Source organism: Hypomesus transpacificus, chromosome 22 (genome assembly GCF_021917145.1).
Source record: "Hypomesus transpacificus isolate Combined female chromosome 22, fHypTra1, whole genome shotgun sequence".
In the NCBI taxonomy this organism is placed as follows: Eukaryota; Metazoa; Chordata; class Actinopteri; order Osmeriformes; family Osmeridae; genus Hypomesus; species Hypomesus transpacificus.
In genome coordinates, this window is record NC_061081.1 from 8,892,677 (window position 1) to 8,912,896 (window position 20,220).

The following is a 20,220-nucleotide window of genomic DNA, read 5'->3' on the forward strand; positions in this document are numbered from 1 at the left end:
ATCCCCCCTATCTGTCAGGTGACATGGGTTGAGAGTTAACAAACAACAGGCTGGTGCTGCAGACCATAGTGTTACTCCTGCCGTGTGGATATCAGTGTGCCTTCACTGACAAAGGCCCTGCAGACAGCTCAGAGTGAAACACTGCTGTGCTTGTTCTGTATTAGCTCTCAGCTCTGGGATGATTTATGGCTGAGGTGGACTACGGCTGGGATTGGGGACAAGGTTTGGCCAGCGATGCACACCTGGCGACAGCTTTGCTCTTAAAGGAAACAGTATCAGGACACATTTCTGAAAATACTCATGATTTTGCTTCTTTTTGAGATGTATTCGTTCTGACAAGCTGGGTGGTTACTCTCCAAAACCTGCAAATTGAATAAAAGGTCCAATCTGTTCACAACACTGCTTGCCAGAGTCAACGTTTCTCTTCCATTTGGCTCAAGCACTGGTAGAAAGAATAAAATGACATTATGAACACTTTTCCTATATTTTAAACCTCAATTACACCTTGTTGGTAACAAATATATGAAAAATCTTTGTGTTACAGCTTGAACATATGAAAGTTTATTAGATGCAGGGAGAACAAATAAAGTGTAATGCATATGTACAGCACACAGGGGAGGACTAATGTACCTTGGAATTACTAGGCCAGAGGCTTATTGCAATTTGTGAAGTTAATTAAACATGGGCCCAGTGATGAACTCTGGCAATATCACTAACTACTTAAGGACACGATCATGTGACTTAAGTGCCAGATGCTGGCTTCTTTGCCTGCCCTAGTGAAAACCTTTCTAGTGTCATGGTCATTCCATGGAAAAACAGAACGCTTTATTAATGGATACTTTCATGATTGACTCAAGGAAGGGTATATTCAGAATGTGAAATAAGATACCACTGGTTTGTCAAACTATGTATTTTGGATAAACACTCAAGGTGTTTACAGCATAGTATACAAAATGAACAGAATGGCCAGTGCTAGCTCACCTATTCATGATCCTGATATTTAAAAGTGCTTTAGAGGAAAATATTGATTTTTTACCGGGGAAGAATCTGAGCTTTACTCTCACTGTTGACTCCTCAGAATCTGCAACTTTACGAAAACACCTCTTTAATATCTTATATCATTCTGACAGCTATACTGATGATGTTGTTGTTCGATAAAGACAGCTTTGTTTACCCTTGTAAGAATCCTTTGAAAATCAATTACAATGTTCCATTGTAAATGCAGGCCTCTCTGAAATCTTTACTGGGTGATGTCTGTGAGTAAGCCAAGCAAGGCTACTGTTCCTCAAGGATTTGAAGGCCAGGCTAATTTCCTCTGGGAAAAACTATGATAGCTATTTTGGTTTCTGAGGCAGTGTATTCTCTAAAGCTTTGTCAGTTTATGCCATATTACTCTCTCCAGAACAGATTAACCAGAGGTACAGATCGAGCCCTAAATCAATATTCATAGTCTTTTTTTTTTGCAATGGTTTTAGCGATGACTGAAATTATAACTATATCATTTATAAACTAACTTCTACTGATAGAATGTTTTATATCATAACTACATTTTACAGACTTCCATTTCAAATATAATAAACAGCAATTGCATTTAATACAGACTATCCTGTCACCATGCATTCTACAGTTCAAATTGTGGGTGAATGCAAAATAATTTAAAGTCTATGCTACATTAAATCCTTGAGAAAAAGGTATGTTGGATTTCCCACAATTGAGATAATAGTGTTTTTTACTTATTTTCTACCCACCAGGGCCATCTTTAAAACCTTCTGTTCCACAAAGTGGCTTAAAAAAACCTTCCAGGATCTACAGTGCAATATGAAATTACCCAAGAAGCTCTGCTCTTTCCTCTCCCACTAAATCCGTATTTTTCATCATTTCATTTTTTTTCCTTCTTCTCACAGCTGCTCCTGCCAGTTTTCTTCTCTCTGTCCCCCCACGCCCCTTACCGGCCAATCCCTAATGGTCCCTCAGAACATGATTGCATGCACGCCCTCATCTTACCATTTGTATCTCACTACACCTTAGTTATATTCCCTACTCCTTTTCAATTATTCATGAATGTTAATTGACTGGATGTGCAGATGTTGCTGAAATGTTAATGTGCGGTATATGATGAGCAATAGCCCACACTGGAGTACGCAGATTTACCAAACGACTTTACCGTGAAAAATCTTCAACAGCATGTACATCTGATGCCAACAACAGATTATACAAAGTAAGGTGACTGTAGTGATCTCATAATAGCTTGAACTCGCATCCGAGAGGTGAGTAGATCACTCGGTTTTTTGATCGACAGCAAAAGCGTATTTTCTTTGACTGTGAAATTCTTTACTGACACACATTTGCTTACACAAAGCCTCTTACACGATAACCCTTCTGAACATGTGTCCTAGGTTTAATATGATCTGCTTGAAAAGCCACCAAGACGGAGAGAGCTTTGAAACACCAGCCTTTCCAAGATCCGTCATTTTTACTTTCCATCATTCTCTCACTTCAATCAGTCTTAGGTCCAGACAAGGAAAATCAAAGAGTTCCATCCTTTTGAGCAATACAAAGGCTTGACACTAGTCCACTGAGGTGAAAGCATCAGACTAACGCAACACCCGTGCAATCGCATCACATCTTTTACCATTCTTTGATGCTATCATAAACAAACGGTTCATACACTGGATGGTAGCTAATCAGTCAGGGTGTCATTGGGGTTTAATCACCATAGATTTACCTGCACGGCACCGTCTGAATTATTCACAAATCTTCCTCAATGTATTAATTTGCACCATATCACCATTAAGTGTCTTCCGTAACCAGATCAGTGAAGGCTCCAGTCAGTGACAGACCATGACTCGGTGTCCCATGTCACATGTGGAAGATACCGATCTCCAACGTTTCTTCCAGACTATTGAAGATGATCTTTGATCTATGAACTATGATCATTGCTACAGTAACACTGTCTGTGTCTCTTAATTTCCTTTCATAGTTGCTCGTTATAAGTAATGCAAGGTAGCAGGTTAACAAGGTTGTCAACATTTCCCACATTGTCAGGGAAAAAGGTTTTGCCAAAATGATATCTTCACTATCCACACTATCCACATTGCGTGCTAAGAAATGCACAACATGGACAAGTTTTTTTTTAACTAGCCTATGGCAATATGCCTATTAGCGTTAGCATCACACACCAATCACAAAGAGCCAGGTTTTTGGGACAGGTCCGTTGGGACTGTGTCAGTCATGCAAAAAGAAGATTGCTAACTCACATGTTATCTAACAAACAAGTGGTGCAGTAGGTGATCTTAGATCAGTGAGGTGTAGAATTAACTTTAGGAAACATCTGGATGGTTTTATGGATAACATTATCCTCCATCTGCCAGTGGAGGACTTTCAAGGCTGCCGTAGGTCGATTATTTCACCAATCCAAGTTTGTAAATATTCATCAGATTTACAAATTACAGGCTCGCTGACTTGAAATACATTTGTATTTAATTTCTTTGACGTTGAAGAATGGCTTAAGCATGCCTTCGACTGTGGACTAATGTGGTCTCTGTCAGCGCTCTGTCTCTATCTTTCTGTCTATGAGCCAAAGCTAAAAGCTCAAAGTCGCAACTAAATATTGATGTCCTCATAAGAGTCGAGAGACAGTTGTGAAACGTGTTGGAGGAAAAGCGTGGAGTGAAATCTCTGTGACTCGTATCATCGTTCAACAGTAGGAAGCCCTGCAGTGTGAGAGTGCACCGAGGACAGAAATACCAATCAGCACCGGCACACACCTGACCCAACCCAAGGCCTGCGTGCAAATGTGTTTGTCAAATGAACAGCCCTCCACCCAGTGAAATAGTTAAGGGTTTAAAGACACAAAGACATAAAGAGGGAAAGAGATGGAGGGGTGGACAAGGTGAGGAAATCAGAGGGGAGGTAGAGGTTGAGTGGAAAGAAGGATGTACAGTAGGAATGTGATGACACGCTGGAGGGATGTGGGTTGAAGAGAGAGAGAACTCGGTGTTCTAGCGTGTTTCAAGCTGAAAGGTGGAGATGAAAAACATTGACACACACACGTTTCTCCCACAAAATCTCTATAATCCACTCCACGGAATTATGCAAATTACGCTTATCCGATTATCCACATAAAAATACCTTAAAATATTTACCCAAAACACTCCAATGGTGGTTGTTGAATACAGCGTAGGATGAACAATATTGGCACTATACAATATCTCTGGGTTCGTCCTGGCAATAAATTGTGCTAACACCCAAAACAGTACCCAGAAGTTGTAATATTGTTCGTTTAATAATAATCGTAGTAATAATCAGCTAAAAGGAGATAAACATGGTGTATGAGTGTGTGTATCTGTGTGCTCATGTATTTGTGTATGTGATAGCATACGTGTGTGTGTGTGTGTGTGTGCATGACAAGCGCTCAATTAGATCACACCAGGTGAGGTTAGACGACAGACACAACCATCCTGGCACATGCTACTCATCAGAAGGTTGTTGGTTCGATTCCTGGCCGTGCAAAACAATGTTCGGTCCTTGGGCAAGGCACTTCACCCTATTTGCCTCGGGGGGAATGTCCCTGTACTTACTGTAAGTCGCTCTGGATAAGTGACTGCAAAATGACTAAATGCTACTGCAACGACGAAGCAAGCACGTCTTCACTGGAGGCATTTGGTCGGAACAGCTTGGAACAAGCATCAGCGTGTCACTTCCATCCACGCCTTGTTAAATCCAACACACACATCCTTGCCTCTGTCCAGATCTTCCCCAACGCCACTGACAATGATGAGACCAGACAAGAACCATTTCACAGTTGATGCTTTCAGCCTGGACACTTCGCAAAAAGATGCCCTGTTATATAGTCAATTCTGATAGGACAGATAATAATTTTTTGGGGTCAAAGGCAACATTTCAGACTTGAAATAACATTGTGGACAGAGCGTTTCAATTTGATAGCAGGGAAACTATTTTGTCCCAAACATATAATTACAAGATGTTCCATAATGAATGCCACTCCACTCCGATATTGTGTGATGGTGAACTTATATTATTATATTGAGAATGTAAATATATACTAAAGAAAGTACTTGATGAGTTGTTAAAATAAGTAGAACTGATATTACATATAAGAAAATACTGCCAAGTTCACAGCTCTTAGACCTTTGACCAGAGAGCAAATAAAGTGTGCTGGGATGTCTGAAGAAGCTTCACAAGGAGCTTCACAAAGTCTTAGATAATACGGGGAAAAAAGCCCCTGGCTGTCTCTCTCTCTCTCTCTCTCTCTCTCTCTCTCTCTCTCTCTCTCTCTCTCTCTCTCTCTCTCTCTCTCTCTCTCTCTCACCAGCTTGCCTTTGATCAGTCTGGCAGGGCAGGGTTTGAGCCATGATCAAAATATCTCAGCAAAGACCTAAGTCCTTGATGGAGTCCAGTGGTTTCACGAAATGAAGGACGCCACATTGCTGAGTGTACAGTTTATAGTGACTGACAAATTTGTGAGCATTTAATTCTATAATAGTACCAGGCAACAGTGAAACAAGTGAATGGGAATTCTGTAATTGGTTATAATATCATTATGTAATTGCTTCCCTGAGCATCACCAACACCTGTCCAGTTTAGATGAATCCGGGGTGACTAGCACTGTAGTTAAATCTCCTAAATCGTGGTTATTAGGTCTTCCCTCCCCATTCCTCATGTTCTTCTATAACGAGCACTTTAATGCAATGCAAGTTCATTCTCTCGGGGTACAGAGAGAACAGACTATTTTCAACTTGAACGCCTCCTGGATTAATACAAGTTTACCCAAGCAGCAAGACCATCCCCTGCAAATTCCAATTACCCCAGAGTGATTAAAGACAGCCTGGCTCTACTGGAGCAGGTCGTGATCAGGTCCCTAATGTAGGAAATCACAGAGAGCAGAAGGAGTCTCCATATTCACTTGCTTCTCTACTGTACTCAATGGGGTACAGTATGGGGACGTGCAAGTTCGACTGGGGTGTGAGGAACAGCCGGGTTCCACTGGGATGTCTGTTTTGCTTTGCACCATGGTTTGTTTAAGAGTGAGCGTGCAACCACAAACACATGCACACTCACACACACACCGACAGTCACACGCTCACACGTGCTCCTCAGCTGATTTAAGGATGAGACTGGTCTTGTACACTAATATATGCACACTGTCAGCTTACATAAGAGGTCATATGCAACAACTCAGTGTTGCGTCCTCCCGTGTCCCAATATTACAGTCACAGCTTGGAGAGGGGGAGAAACACTCTCCTTTTATAAAGCTTTTGAGGAATAAAAAGGTGTTGAATCTCAACACTTCACACATCTTTTACCCATCCTGTCCACTTTCTCTTTCTCCCCCCCCCCCCCCCCCTCACATACCCTTTTTTTCTCTCTCTACCTCTCGTTTTCTCTCCCGTTCTCTCCCTTAGATTCTCTCTCTATGTCTCTATCTCTCTCCTTATAATTTTCTCTCTTTCCAGCCCAAGGCTTATAGGCTGCCCACAAATTGAATTCATGTAAGAGGATTACCCTGTTAAAAGCTCCCATAAGGTTTTAACACCCAAAATAATTATCAAAAAAACAAATTATGTTCCAGCATCGCACAGTCCTAAAAGCTATGTCTCAGTGTGCAGCAATGAAATGAAATAATATAGATATTGAAAGGAGTATGTTTGTTCACTATACGACAGTCAGAGAGAGAGGGAACAAGAGAGAAAGAGCCGGAGTGAGGTGGAAATGTTGCAAAACTTTATTTTTTTACAAGAGGAAGAAGAAGAAAAACTAAAAACTATTTACATAAAGAAAGAAAGACAGACAGACAGAGAGATGTAAGTGAGTATGAGTTTGTTATCAGAGAAGCCTCAGGGTCTCCAAGCAGCATACTCCCAGCTACAGGGGATTAGACAAAGAAGTGGATCGAAAAGGACCACATTGAAGTAGAGCAGCAGTGAACAAAGAAAGACTCTACTGGATTCTAAATGTAATAATGATCCCTTCTGCATCGGACCACAGACACAGTTATCAGGGGTAGAGCAGAAAGGGAAAGAGAAAGAGGGCAGGAGATGGAGAGGCACAGACATATAGAGAAAGAGAGAGATAGACTTGTACAGTATGCTTTAGATGTGACAATTCATTTATACTGTGCTTCACTGGGATACATAGAGAGTCAGAGAAATTCCTCACAATGGGAATTCACAGCATGGCCAGCTCCACCAGGCGTATATTATAATACTTTCCACGTAATTATTTTTCTTTGGGACCCTTGCCCTGAGCAGGTTTTCCTGGAATGGGATACATATCCCTCACTCACATATAGTGAAATGTTTTTCTCTGTCAAAGTATCCCTTGAAAATTCACTTCTAAGGATTGCCTAACAGATAAGGATTCTTTGGACTGTGAAAAAATAGAAAACAACTGAGAAGAAAAAACAGAGATCATTACTTTCATATTAGCGTTAGCAAGAGAAAAAGATCTACTGCCTACTCTCAACCTCTCAAGCAAATCGCTAATCATCTCTTGCCATTGTACGTAATAAAGAGGGTGATCCCCTCCCAGTATAATTAGTAGCCACTTTCCATCCCTGAAAGCTACTAAGAGGGAATGATCTGCCATCTGAAAGATGAGGGTTTTTAAAGCCTTTACCCTGTGAATCAGAACTCTGCCCCAGTGAGCCATGATTATGCCCTAAGATTGGACTGCATCATGTTTTTTAATCCTTAAATTGTCTCCAGCATGCCATTTAATTTACACTGCCTCTCGTCCTCTCAGGTCAATGACAGGGTGAGACCTCCCAACAGGTGAGATAGTAAACATGGACATGATCAGTAACTATCGAGGGAAGGAAGGAAGGGTGTGTTTCTTTGGCAGTTGCTTTGTAGACTTCGGGTGTCTTTGTGTTGTGCCGTCATGGGGGATGGTATTATTTCCAGATGAGACATAATGTCAACATCATTACTCCTCTTAATCACTTCATGTTGGGATGCAATTAATTATACAAACACTAGTGACAACTTTCAGCACTGCTCCCATGGTGTACCCCTAATAATCCCCTACAGTTGCAAACATAGCACTTAAAAAGCTAGTGTGCTCAGACGTGAGTTAACTGATGAATAAATAAAGGAAAAATCTTGATGCTGCATATTGTAAGTGACTGGATGAAATCATATTTAATAGGCATTGTAATACACTGAAATGTTAACTGTGTATTGGGGAGGGATACGTTTAACTCAGTGGTAGAACTGCAAAAAAAACCAACCCCCCCAATAAGTTGCTTTGGACAAAAGCATCTGGTAAACCTTAAACCTACATGCATTCTATACAGTCAATGAAAGCAATCACATTAATGCTTAACTGGGCCTTTGTTTGTGTATGGACAAACTACATTAACCAATGAGGTTTTAGAGCCTGTATAGTGTCTCACAGAGCACCATTGGTAAACAATACTAATCTCCATTGTGAGGTAATCATATTAAAAAAACGATTTCAAGGACATGTTAGCTTTATGCCAATATTTATTAAGAGGATGCCCATGCAAGGCTAGTCTTTAAGGTCAACCATGTTTGCCACATTCCAGAAATGTACTGATCTCCAACAAAAACCATCAGGGATGAATCTCGTTGGAGAAATATCTACTTTACCTACATCACCACTTAGAATGCCTTATGATGAGATGGCAGCATTAGCAAACAATTTTCCTTCCAACTGTTCTGATGACTATGAATGATAATGTTATTTTTGTGTGGACTTGAGAGTTGAGCTCATCTGATATTTCTTTGCCTGAGGTAGACAATCACCTACCAAGTGAAATTGCCCCTTGATTTACAGCAGCATCTACCTAGGCTGGTAATGGTCCCCTCCACACATTGGATTGTTGGGGTATTTCTAATCTCTAATTCTAATCTGAAGTGAAGGAGGGTGGGAGGAGAATGGGTGAGTGTTACCTAACCACTGCTTGGATCACTTGGATATCTGACTGTCAGGGAAATCATAGAATGCGTTAAACCCATTCTGCAGTCATAAAAAAAACACATGCTTTAATTTGGCTGTGTTTACCATTTACCTAAGACATGTCACTCACTGCTTCCTAACAAACAGGCATGTCTAAAGTCATGAAACACGTCTAATTAACTATGCGGCATCAATGCATCAATGGCTATATAGCAATAAATAGTATCACAATATTTGAAAAAAACATAACCAATGCTCAGATTTTAAATTAATCATTATTATTTACTCAATACATTACCCTTATAATCAGACTGTGGAATGCATAAGGGAGACAGACCTTGTTCACAGTATGTGGAGAGGAGGTCTGTGGCGGCATCATTTGAACAGCTGTAAATGAACTAAGGCAAAAAAACAAAAACAAAATCAATACCTTATTAAATCCTTGCTGTAATTAAAAGTTTCTGCATGTATAACATCTGCTATCATAATCTGACGCCTGTGGCTTTAATGAATTTATTTTTGTTACACGCTTGTTTCTCGCCAAAAATAGAATGAATTGAGTGACATGACTCAAAGCACAGTGTTAGTCAACCAACTATCGGCCTTGATATCAGTTAACCTACAAAAAATTAGAAAAGGTCCCAGCTAATTTAATTGGTTGAGGCTGATGCTTTTATAGGCTGATTCGGGTTAGGGTTAGCATACAATATACAAAACATGAAAAGCAACACTTAAGAGTGGTTAAGTAAGCTTTTTCTCTCCATAGACCTACTGTATGTAAAAAAAAAAAAAAAGAGTAGGAGAAGTAAACCAAAACAGAAGAGCATCTCTGAAAAGGACACCTCTCCATTTCCTGGCAAACAATAATTAGTTGTCAAGCAGCCCATTGAGAACAGAGGAAAGTAATTATAAAACCCTATGCCTGTACATCTTTTTCTCATACTTTCTATGACCACCTTTGCCTCTACTATGTCAGTAATATAGCCTGCAACTGCAACGGTCAAGAGACAATTTGCCAGTTAGCTTGCTGTGATGAAAGATCAGGGGTCTTTGTAATGGGGGCACTAGCGCATGAGAAGGAGGTTATGGGAGAACAATAATTTTGTTCTGTGTGTGTGTGTTTGTTTGTTTATACCCTCCATCCTCTTCAGCACAACCCCTCAGAACCATTCCTACAGTTTTACTCTAAACCACACACAAATAGCTTATACACAGTTTAAGATATTGACAAGATTCAGGCTAGCCTAGCAAAGACGACTCTGAGAAGGTTATGTACTGTAGTGTTATGTGGCTTCTCTTCCACGATTGCCTGTAGTACCAAACTTATTGTGGCAAGCTAGCGAAAATGGAATATGTCATAAAAAGCAGATGTTTCAGTTTAAGAGCTATTCCTGTCCCATGCGCCGCACAACCGAATGCTGTGGCAACACATGGCTGATAAATCTGAATGTTTCTTCAAACAGTGTAACCCAAATAACTAGGGATATGCATCTCCATCATTGAGGCAGATGGTATACATGTCTTCATTCAAATCTGATGCATTGCCAACAATCCAATAGGTATGAAGCAACTACAAATACAATACAACATGATTCTTCCCTCTTGTGATGTAGTGCAATTCCACACGATTTGATTCAACACAATGTGATTCAATAAATGCGATAAAAGAATGATACTGTGGAATTAAATATGGTACAGAATGATAGTTTGATTACATTTATTTGGTTCTCAAGCAGACAACAAATCATGAATTAGCTAAATGCCATGTGCTGTAACATCTCGGTGAGAGACTGTCCTAAAAAACAGTTCTCAATTACTTTCATACATTTTATACATTTACCTTTACATAGCCATCCACTATGTGTTTGAACAAAACATATGCATATAAAATGAATACATTATGTAAAACAAAGAATCTCGTTACATGTCTATATCTTGATACCATCACTGCAATAATAGGACACAACACCATTTACTCTACAAGTCTGGTTGACACACATACTGGGTGTGCCTTTAGCTACCATTCTGTAAATGTTGGTAGGCTAACAAGGCTTCAAAACCATTGTCTTTTTTTACGGCTAAACAATATTTCATAAGGTTTAATGTAATTTTACGCACACGCCTCATTTGAACAGAGTCTTGCTCCTGAGCTTGGTGCAACAAACCCTGGGTTCTCATAAGAGACTTTAATTATGCAAAATAAATCAAGCATTCAGCCATTTTAAAGCCTTTTTCTGTCCATGCACCAACTCTTCATGCTATTGGAGGCTGGAATTCAGTGTTGGATTGATCTCACCATGACCCTGGATAAAAATCACAGTCACCAGCTAATTAATTGTAATGATGCTAGAAGGATTGAGGGATTAAATGTGATTTATTTGAGCGGTGTAACGTGTTTAGGAAAGCGTGTGGACCCAAATGCAGGAGAGCAGGGAGACAGGATCAAAAGAACTATGGGTTTCTTCAACAAACCAAAATAATACAAAAAACATGGGTATTCAGAACAACACTGTAAGATGGCATACAAAACCAACAGCAAACATGTAGAGCTGGAACATGTACATTATGAAACACGACTATAGACTGACAAGGGGAGCAACCATTAATACACAAGGGGAAAGAAGACAGTTGACAACAGCTGAGTGATTACAAACAAGAGACAGGTGTGTTGTTGGAGCTAGGAACCAGAGGAAAGAGACAGACCTGCCCTCACTAGGGCCCCTGATGACTGAGGATGTGGTACAAAATCTAGGGATGCAGCTCGGCATGGTAGCTAGGAACCTACGGCGGCTGTCTGGCCTGTTACTGGAGCTAGGAACCTGCTTGGGCTGGTTTCAAGGGAACTGAACATTGGTGAGTAAAGCACTTGAGTGGAACCGAACGCAGGAGAGCAGGCAGACGGAATCATTCAACAAACCAAAAGAAGAAAAAGGTTTTTAGCCATGTGTTAATATGGGGATTATTAGTTCCCTAGCGAAGGCGGTATATTGCCATGCTTTTGCTGTAAACCAGGCAATTAAGTAAATAAGCATGTTCTAAATTTGTAACAAGAAAAAGCTCAAGATTTTTTATCAACTGAGTATACTTTTGGAGTTAACGATATTGATCATAGGCCTTCTTATATGAAAACCAGATACTCCCACTGGCACTAAAATATTTGTAGATGAACAGCAGCAACAAATACTACTGAGACTATTCCAGTCACCAGTCATCTAATGCACTGTGCTTGCTGCAACTGCATTAAAAAAAGCACCTAAAAGTAGCTTTATTCCCAGCAGTCCGTGTATTCCCTGTTTAAGCTACAAGACCATCTTCACCACCCAGGGGTCACTGTTTGAAAACTTAAGAGCCATCTCTTGACAGTTGCAATGTGACCTCCTCAGTCTTTTTCCCACAGTCCCTCAGGAACACCATGCAGGTGCTCTTGAAAGTCGGCGCCTGCTTTGGCAGCTCATTTAGAGACACACCATTTCATATACTGAGGAGAGCATTTGGTAATCAGGTTTGTCAGTGACCCAACATGAACTCCATTAACTTAAAATACGTGGTTCATCGCCATCTCTAGAATGTTGACCTGACAAGGCACTCCTATGAAGATAGGCCCCTAACCTCTGCATCACCTGAGCACTGATTAGGTTTAGAAATAGCACTGCAGTAGGCTTTGAATATACTGAGAGAGACATGATGGCGACCACTGATATAAATCTATGCTGGTTTTGTCTTAAAGCCTGACGACAGGATTTGTTTTTTGACCATTGGAGACACAATACATTCCATGAACATTTCTGTGCATTCCTAGTTGTCCTTATGATATTAGTCAGTACATTTCCTTAAATAGAATTGTACATAGTTAAATTATATTAAAATATGCCCTGCAGTTGACAGATGAGATATAACACAGGGAGAGTGATGTGAAATTATATAAAATGAATATAGCATGATATCGATAGGAGACTGTTCCTGCTTGGCAGACTGCTGGGTGCTTGTGGATTGTGTCACTGGATTAGCAGTGAAGGAGTTAACCTCTTCTCTGACAGAGTTGGAGGAAAGTGAGTGGAGAGTGTGTGAAAGAAATTTTGGGCCTATGTACAATGAATGTGTTTTAGGAGAAGTCTACAGTTGGTTAAGAAGCTTGATACAATGCATGTTGATTCGACTCATTTGGTAGAGATGCCACCTGTAGTTTTATAACACCTAACTAGGAGACATGAAGTCTAACAGACGTGAAGTCTGGGTGACCTGAAAGAGTTCTTGTCACCTGGGGGGAAGAGACAGTTGGTCTGAAGAAAATGTGGATTCAACTGTATTGTTCTAAGGATTTAACCAATGACAGAAGAGATTTGGTATAGCTTCATGTTTGTAGGATGGACCAATGACTCTTGAGAACTGTCGTATCTATAAAATGGTCTGTTGAAGAATGTTCTAGGGGGGGTTCAGAGCCATCAGCTGGGAGTGCTGGTGGGCTGGATTCTCCCGGTTCCATTCTAGAATGCTAGATGGAGCTGTATGGAATTGTCTTTGTGTTATTGTCTTATGTTTGTGTGCTGATGATGTTATGTTGGTAACGTTATTATGTTTAAACCTACGTCAAATAAACATTAACTCTATACTTCACACGACTTCAGCTTAAAACGATTGATTGTCTGCTAAAACTACCACGACAAGTGTGAGATTATAGAATGTGGATGTGTGTTTCTGAAGGCCATGGTGTACCAGGATTGGATAAGCTTTGCAGAGCCAGCTGCTGTGTCACCTTGGACAACGACCTCGACTTGACCGTAAGAAGTGAAAATAATTTGAACTGGTCAAGAGTTAAACCCACTCTATAAAAGCAGTGGCTAAATCCAATTTCCAATTCTCATTCACTTAGCCACTAAGTAAAACCCAGGCCATCCAGTAATTAAACTTTATTTTAATTTTATTTTACATTAATCAGAAGACTGTAGTCAGTTGATACGATAAACTATTCATATATTCAGGTAATCATAAGAATTTCTTGTTCTTATTCTCCTTAAATTGACTTCAGTCTGCGTTAAAAGGACGTGTGCTCTCATTTGAAATGATTGGAAATGACAGAAAAACTGAGGGTGGACAGTACTGAGTGGATCAATTTAATGATGTTCTTTAATATTGTTTGAAGTTTCTGTGATCATATTGCGTATACAAGGCAATTTTCAGTTTTGATATTAGAGTTGATTTTCTTTTCTTGTCTAAACTAATAGATACTGTATGTTTTATCCTTTGCATGGTATCAAATATGTGTTATTATCAGCCCTTTTCAAAACAGTTCTGAAGGACAGAAATGTCAGCCTTCATTAAGTGTGAAATCATTTAACTTTATAATGACTCCTTCAATTAAACTGCAGAAAATAAGCTGTTTGTGCATGACCATCTCAGAAAAAAAAACTTTCATCAGACAGTTAATTTCACACAGACAGCCAATAGCAGGCTTTGAATGCCCTTCTGTGATTACAAGCTTGTATCGGATAATAACTGCTTTGGTTAGCTAAGAGCTAAGAAACCAGAGGTACAATTCTCCCTTAAGGCCACTATCTTTTTATGATCCTAAGAATGAGAATCGTATCTTCTAATTAATAAATCAAAAAGATGGCAAAAACTTAAGTTACTGATCCTAAAGCTAAATCAGGCCAGTCCTAAGGGCCAGTGTCAGTATGTTGGTCTTATAACCCACTGGACAGAGATCAGCATATTCTGCCAAAACTCAACACTAAAAGAAAGAAAACTTGCTTGTTCGTTTGTAACTTGCTTCTATGAGCTGTTGGAAACTGCAGAAGGGCATTTGTTTAACCACACTAACTGTTGGCATGATTTGTTTCAAGATATATAAAAAAGCTAAGTGGTATATGGTAGGTGCAACAGAAAATTGTTCCTAGACCACACTCTCAATCCCAGCTTTAATGTACAGTATATATGCAGAAATTACCACATTTTTGGAGAGGAAACCTTCACTGCGTCAGACTCACCATCAATAAGGAACGTTGATTTTTACTGACCACTTTCTTACAAGTAAACAAGGTTTAGGCAGTGGCAGACAGGGCTGTAGCAGAACAAAAGCCTGGCCATTCCATTTCTCATGGAAAAATAAACTTTCGTCTGGGAGTCCACAGCCAGATTGAACAATGAAATTCCTGACTAGAAAAGTCTGGAACGGAAAAGAAGAATGTGAGTCCACCCCCTTAACCCTTTAACCCAAATACTAAGGTAGGTGGAAAACCGACAGACACAATGACACACACACATGCACATGTACACATAAAAACAGTTAATAATTCATGTCGTCTGGACAGGAGTACCCTCTCTGTTGCTGTCCAATCCAACGAGAGAGGAGTCCCACTGGGGCTCATTGAGCTCTAGTGGGAGGCTAACTGATAGCAGCACAGACATGTTGAAGACTTACTGCTTCCATAGCGTGGTAGGCCTCCATAGGTACCAACTCATTACTGTTATCCTCATGACCAGGGCATTGCAAGAGTCTTTATTCTGGAGGGAAATGTTCGTAAGAAAGCGTGGGAGTCATCATTCTCATCATTGTGAGGGTTTTCTGCTTTTCCTGGAATGGGATGATTGCAGGGCGAAAGCTTTAATTATAATGCATCAATTTCCACGCATTACATTCATGGAAAGATTTTTTTTCCAAAATGCACAGCAGCAAAACCTCCATTATCACCTTGACTTTAAGTTGCTTTGAAATTACATTGACAATCAGAGATCAAATCCTACCGCAAAGCCAAGCTTGGAGAATCTCAAATTTTGCTTGTTTAACAGCATGTACAGCCTTCAAGTCCTACTTGAAGACAGCTGACTTGAGGCTGATAACAAACTACTCCCTTGTACTCATCCCCCATCAGTCTCCACTGCCCCATACACCTATCAACACAGGAGGACATCCTCCCATGATGCTCTCTGGTTACTTTGATTGACAGCACCACCATCGAGCGTTGCCCTGGGGTGGGTCAAGCTGTCTGTTTCTTCTGTTTCACCCAAGGCGAGGGAAGGGGGATGGAGTGGGACGGGGCTGGGCTGAGGGTAGGATAGAGGACCAGAGGCTAAAAGGGGTCTGGGATAGCTGATAAAGTGAAAAGGGTTCTTTCTCATCTTTACTCCAAGCCCACAGGGTTTGGATGTGGAGAATGTCTGGGTTCCACCATGATGGTAGCTGCGGTAAAACCCATCTCGAACAATGTGACACAGCCTCTGTTAACGCACGGCACAATTTTCCTTGGTGTGAAAGACTGTGTTTGTGAAAGGAAACAAGGACATTTATTAGGTAATGCTGTGGGTGTTTATCGGTAATAGTCATACTGATATCCAGTATCCAGGCTTTAGAGGAGGATTCTCTCAATTGAATAAAACCAAAATACAATTTGCAGTGGCATCTCTGCCTATAGGCCACAGAGAGCTGGTAAAATATGCAGCCCCTGTGCAGTCTATTATTAAACAATGCGACTTCACATATTATGTATTTTCCCTGTCCTGACAAACGCATTCAATAAAAATATGGAAATGAGCACCCTGATGAATGAGGCGTGTGCTCGTCTCCCCGGAACACCACCATGTTGGGGTCACCTCCCATTCACGAGGCTCCACCTCCATCCTAATTAATTTCACCGACAGTTGGCCTATGCCGTTAATTTTGCTTTGGATGAACAAAAAATGATATATAGATTTTTCAAATGAAAGTCAACCAGGCAGAACCGATCGTAAATCAAACCCACTCACAAACAGTAACGATTACAGATAAGTCTCTGTATGTTTCCCTGTGTACACTTGATACCTACTGTACTGCCAACCAATAATGTTGCATGCATTATCTAAACAGTGTTTAAATAGCTTAGCATCTTAAATTAAGCTGTTGTGTCTACATTAGCCGGCATTTGACCTCAGGCACAACATAACCTAGAAGGGCACCAGTTAAACTGAAAACATTGCTAAAGCTTCGTTATTGGTTATTTGGTCAATGAACACAACCAAAACCACCAATTAAAAAGTCTATCACATTATTTACCTTTGTCAAAGCAGGTGAACACAGAACTGTATTATGGTTTTCAGATATGGCCCCAACATTGAAGTCCCATGCATAAACAACATTTGTGATACAATCTTTACTGTCACATTCAACGCAAGAAATCCCATATTTTTCATCCTTTTCATCACCTCTGTCACCCAATCAAACCATGACATTGATGTGTGGGCTCCTGATAACCTCCCTGCTGTGGACTGAACCAGTCTCCAGTCTGTCCAGCTCTGATTAGCTTCTCTCTTTGTGCCAGATCATCACTGGTTTTCACCTCCATCTGTGGAGGCCTGGAGCAGGCCCAAGGTGGCCCTATGCTCTCATCCCCATCCTCCCCCGTCCACCTCCGCTGCCCCCCTACCTGAGGTCGCATCTGCTCTCCTGTCCTCTTCGCTGTGGAGCGCTTCACCACGAGTTGAAAACACAAACAACATTCTCCCTTTTTTTTCTTTTATGTTTCTATCACTTTGATGTTGCTTGAAATTACAAACACCTCAATTTACATTAATAAGGCCCCTTTCCCCCAAGGCAGTTATTTGTATAATCACTGTAATTGCTCTTACAATTACACTGTAGGAGTAGTGTAAGTAATTAGCCCATATATATTTTTTCAGTTCACTATGTAAATAGTGATCTGAAACAACAGCAAAAAACATGATTTAATTGTCTATTCTTATGAACACTAACAATAATAAAACATTCGTTGGATTTAAAATGTGACAGTAATACAAATTCAAGAGGACCCCTCTTCCCCCCCCCCCCCCCCCCCCCAAAAAATAAATAAATAAATAAATAAATAAATAATGAAAACATGAAACATCCTCTGGGTTCCTTGTATCTGTCTCGTACTCGTTTGTCAGTACATATGGAAGGATGTCTATGCATGAACATACGCCTCGTGGCTCTTCATTGAGTTATAATTTAGACAATATGAAAAGCCCCCGGAGCCAGCAACATTATCTGTTGATAACCCAGCTGCTTCCTAGCGATAGCACGGACCAGCTAATTTAGTTTAGGAAAGGGGTTATTATTGACATGATTTTCCAAAACCTCACTCAGCAGAATAATGTACTGTGGATTTCAATGTTTTTGTTATAATGTTTGGCCTAGGGACTCAGTGTTTAGAAAGTTATAAAGTCACTGAGAGAATATCAAGATCTTAAATCCAGCTGATTATTTGAACATGTCTCCCTAAACATCTGTTCAATGTGCCACGGGTAAGCATCTGGTTTCGTATGAATGTATCCGTACATAAAAGTTTGACAATAGACTTTTGACGGATTGTGCAACAATTCTACCTCAACACCTTTACCAAAACCCCAAGAGCGATGTTGGCAAAGGTTTCAAACTCATAAGACACCAGTCCAACAAATAAGCTCTTTGGTGAGAGGCTGAGTCAGCAAATTCTTTACAAGGGTGAAGTCAGGCCCACGCAGTGCCCCCGCCCGGGGCAGTGGCATCAGCAGAATACATGTACAAAGGAAGGAGACAGACACACTTTGTCTCACCCGCCCACATGAGCATACACACACGCTTTCTCACCTCCCTATACTTGCAGTTCACATACACCTCGAATGATTCTTATTTCCTCAGATGCACCATTGTTAAGTGTCAAACACTGGTGGCACTGTCTGGATCTGGACTGCTGCATGTGGACCTCCAGCATCCTGCTACAACAGTATTTTCCAATACTTTCCATCAAATGCCAAGCGATCTTTTGTATTTCTATATTTCAAATGGGGTCTGGTGCATGCCGTTTCCTTGTTGTTTGAAGTTGTACCAAACGTTGACCACATCATGATGAGAAATGGTCAATGTTATCTTAGTGGGCGTGAGAGTCCACGGTCCAAAAGCTGCCTGATGACACAGCTACAAAGAACGCGACAATAAAGTGATGTCATGTCTGCTGCATGTCTGCCCACTCCCAGATGTTCAGGGTGAAAGCAACGACAACTCGCTGGAGGGAAATCTCAACCATTATCAGCTTTTTACACATCAGATTGACACAAAAAAGCAATCTGACCTTGATGGTGTTGATAGTGGCATTTGGTTCAAACAAGATCACAATCACTACTACAAATCCAAGGCTTTTGTTTTGTCTGTGGGCTTCCAGGACGCAATGCTTCCTTATCTCAGCAACCTTTGCTTTGCTTATCAAGCAGAATTGACAATATTACTATTCTGTAGATGACTGGAAAGTGTGTAAACGAAGCGTTACAATGCAAATTAACAAACTGTGATGTATCCTTGCATTCCCTTTCCATTGTAAAGGTTCTCCAACTGTTTTTTTCTCCAAAATATGGGGTTCTATTTTCTGCTTCCACTCCTCCATGAACTTACTGAGATGGAAATGTGGGAGCGATAATGTCAGCTCTGCCGGGGTTGAGTTGGGGGGGGCGAGTGGGGGGGGTGAGTTGGGGGGGGGGGGGGTGAAGGTCGGTTAAAGCACCACGTCGGAGGGGAATGTCACATTTCATGGTCCAGTAGCGTTATTGAAATATAAAAGCAGAACAACCTTGACTTCTGCTACGTGAAGGGAGGCAAGACAGTGTGGGGAGCTGTGAGGACGGAAGTGTGTGTGGTTGTGCAACGAACACGAGACATTGAAGCACCTTAAAGCGGCTCTCTAACTAGAGTTAATGGAGTACAAACATGTCATCCTCAACAGTAAACATCCATTAATCACTCAATCTGCAAGTCAATCAACCAGCTGACAGCTTGCAACTGAAAGGTGTTGCCTATTAGCCAATGGTAAAGACCATGGCAGACAATGACAATCCTCTGGGGGTGTGTGGGGGTGGAATCAAACACACAGACAGGGTCGGAAGGGAGAACCAAGGTCAGCAGTAGCAAACCAGGCCAGAACGGTTCAAACTTCACTGATGCAATGGTACAGACAACGCTCTTCAGATGTGACATTGTAGGCAGACAAATCTGACAATGTTGGCAGACGGATATGCTGCTCCGAGGCCGTGGCAGAGAAGCCATGCAGCAGTCCCTTTTACCTTATTAAAAAACATAAGTGTAACACCCTGGGGAGCTGGTGCTGGAAGAGAGAGGGTGGATGAGGGGGCATGAGATGAGAGGATAGCGTGGGGGGATGAGTGCCACTCTAAAAATGAGAGGTGTAATTGGATATTCGGCATGTATGTAATGTATGCTGCGCACATGAGGTGAGAATCGGAAGGCATCCAGCATGTAAAGACTGCGTCCCAAATGTTACAGGGTATTGAGGCATCTGT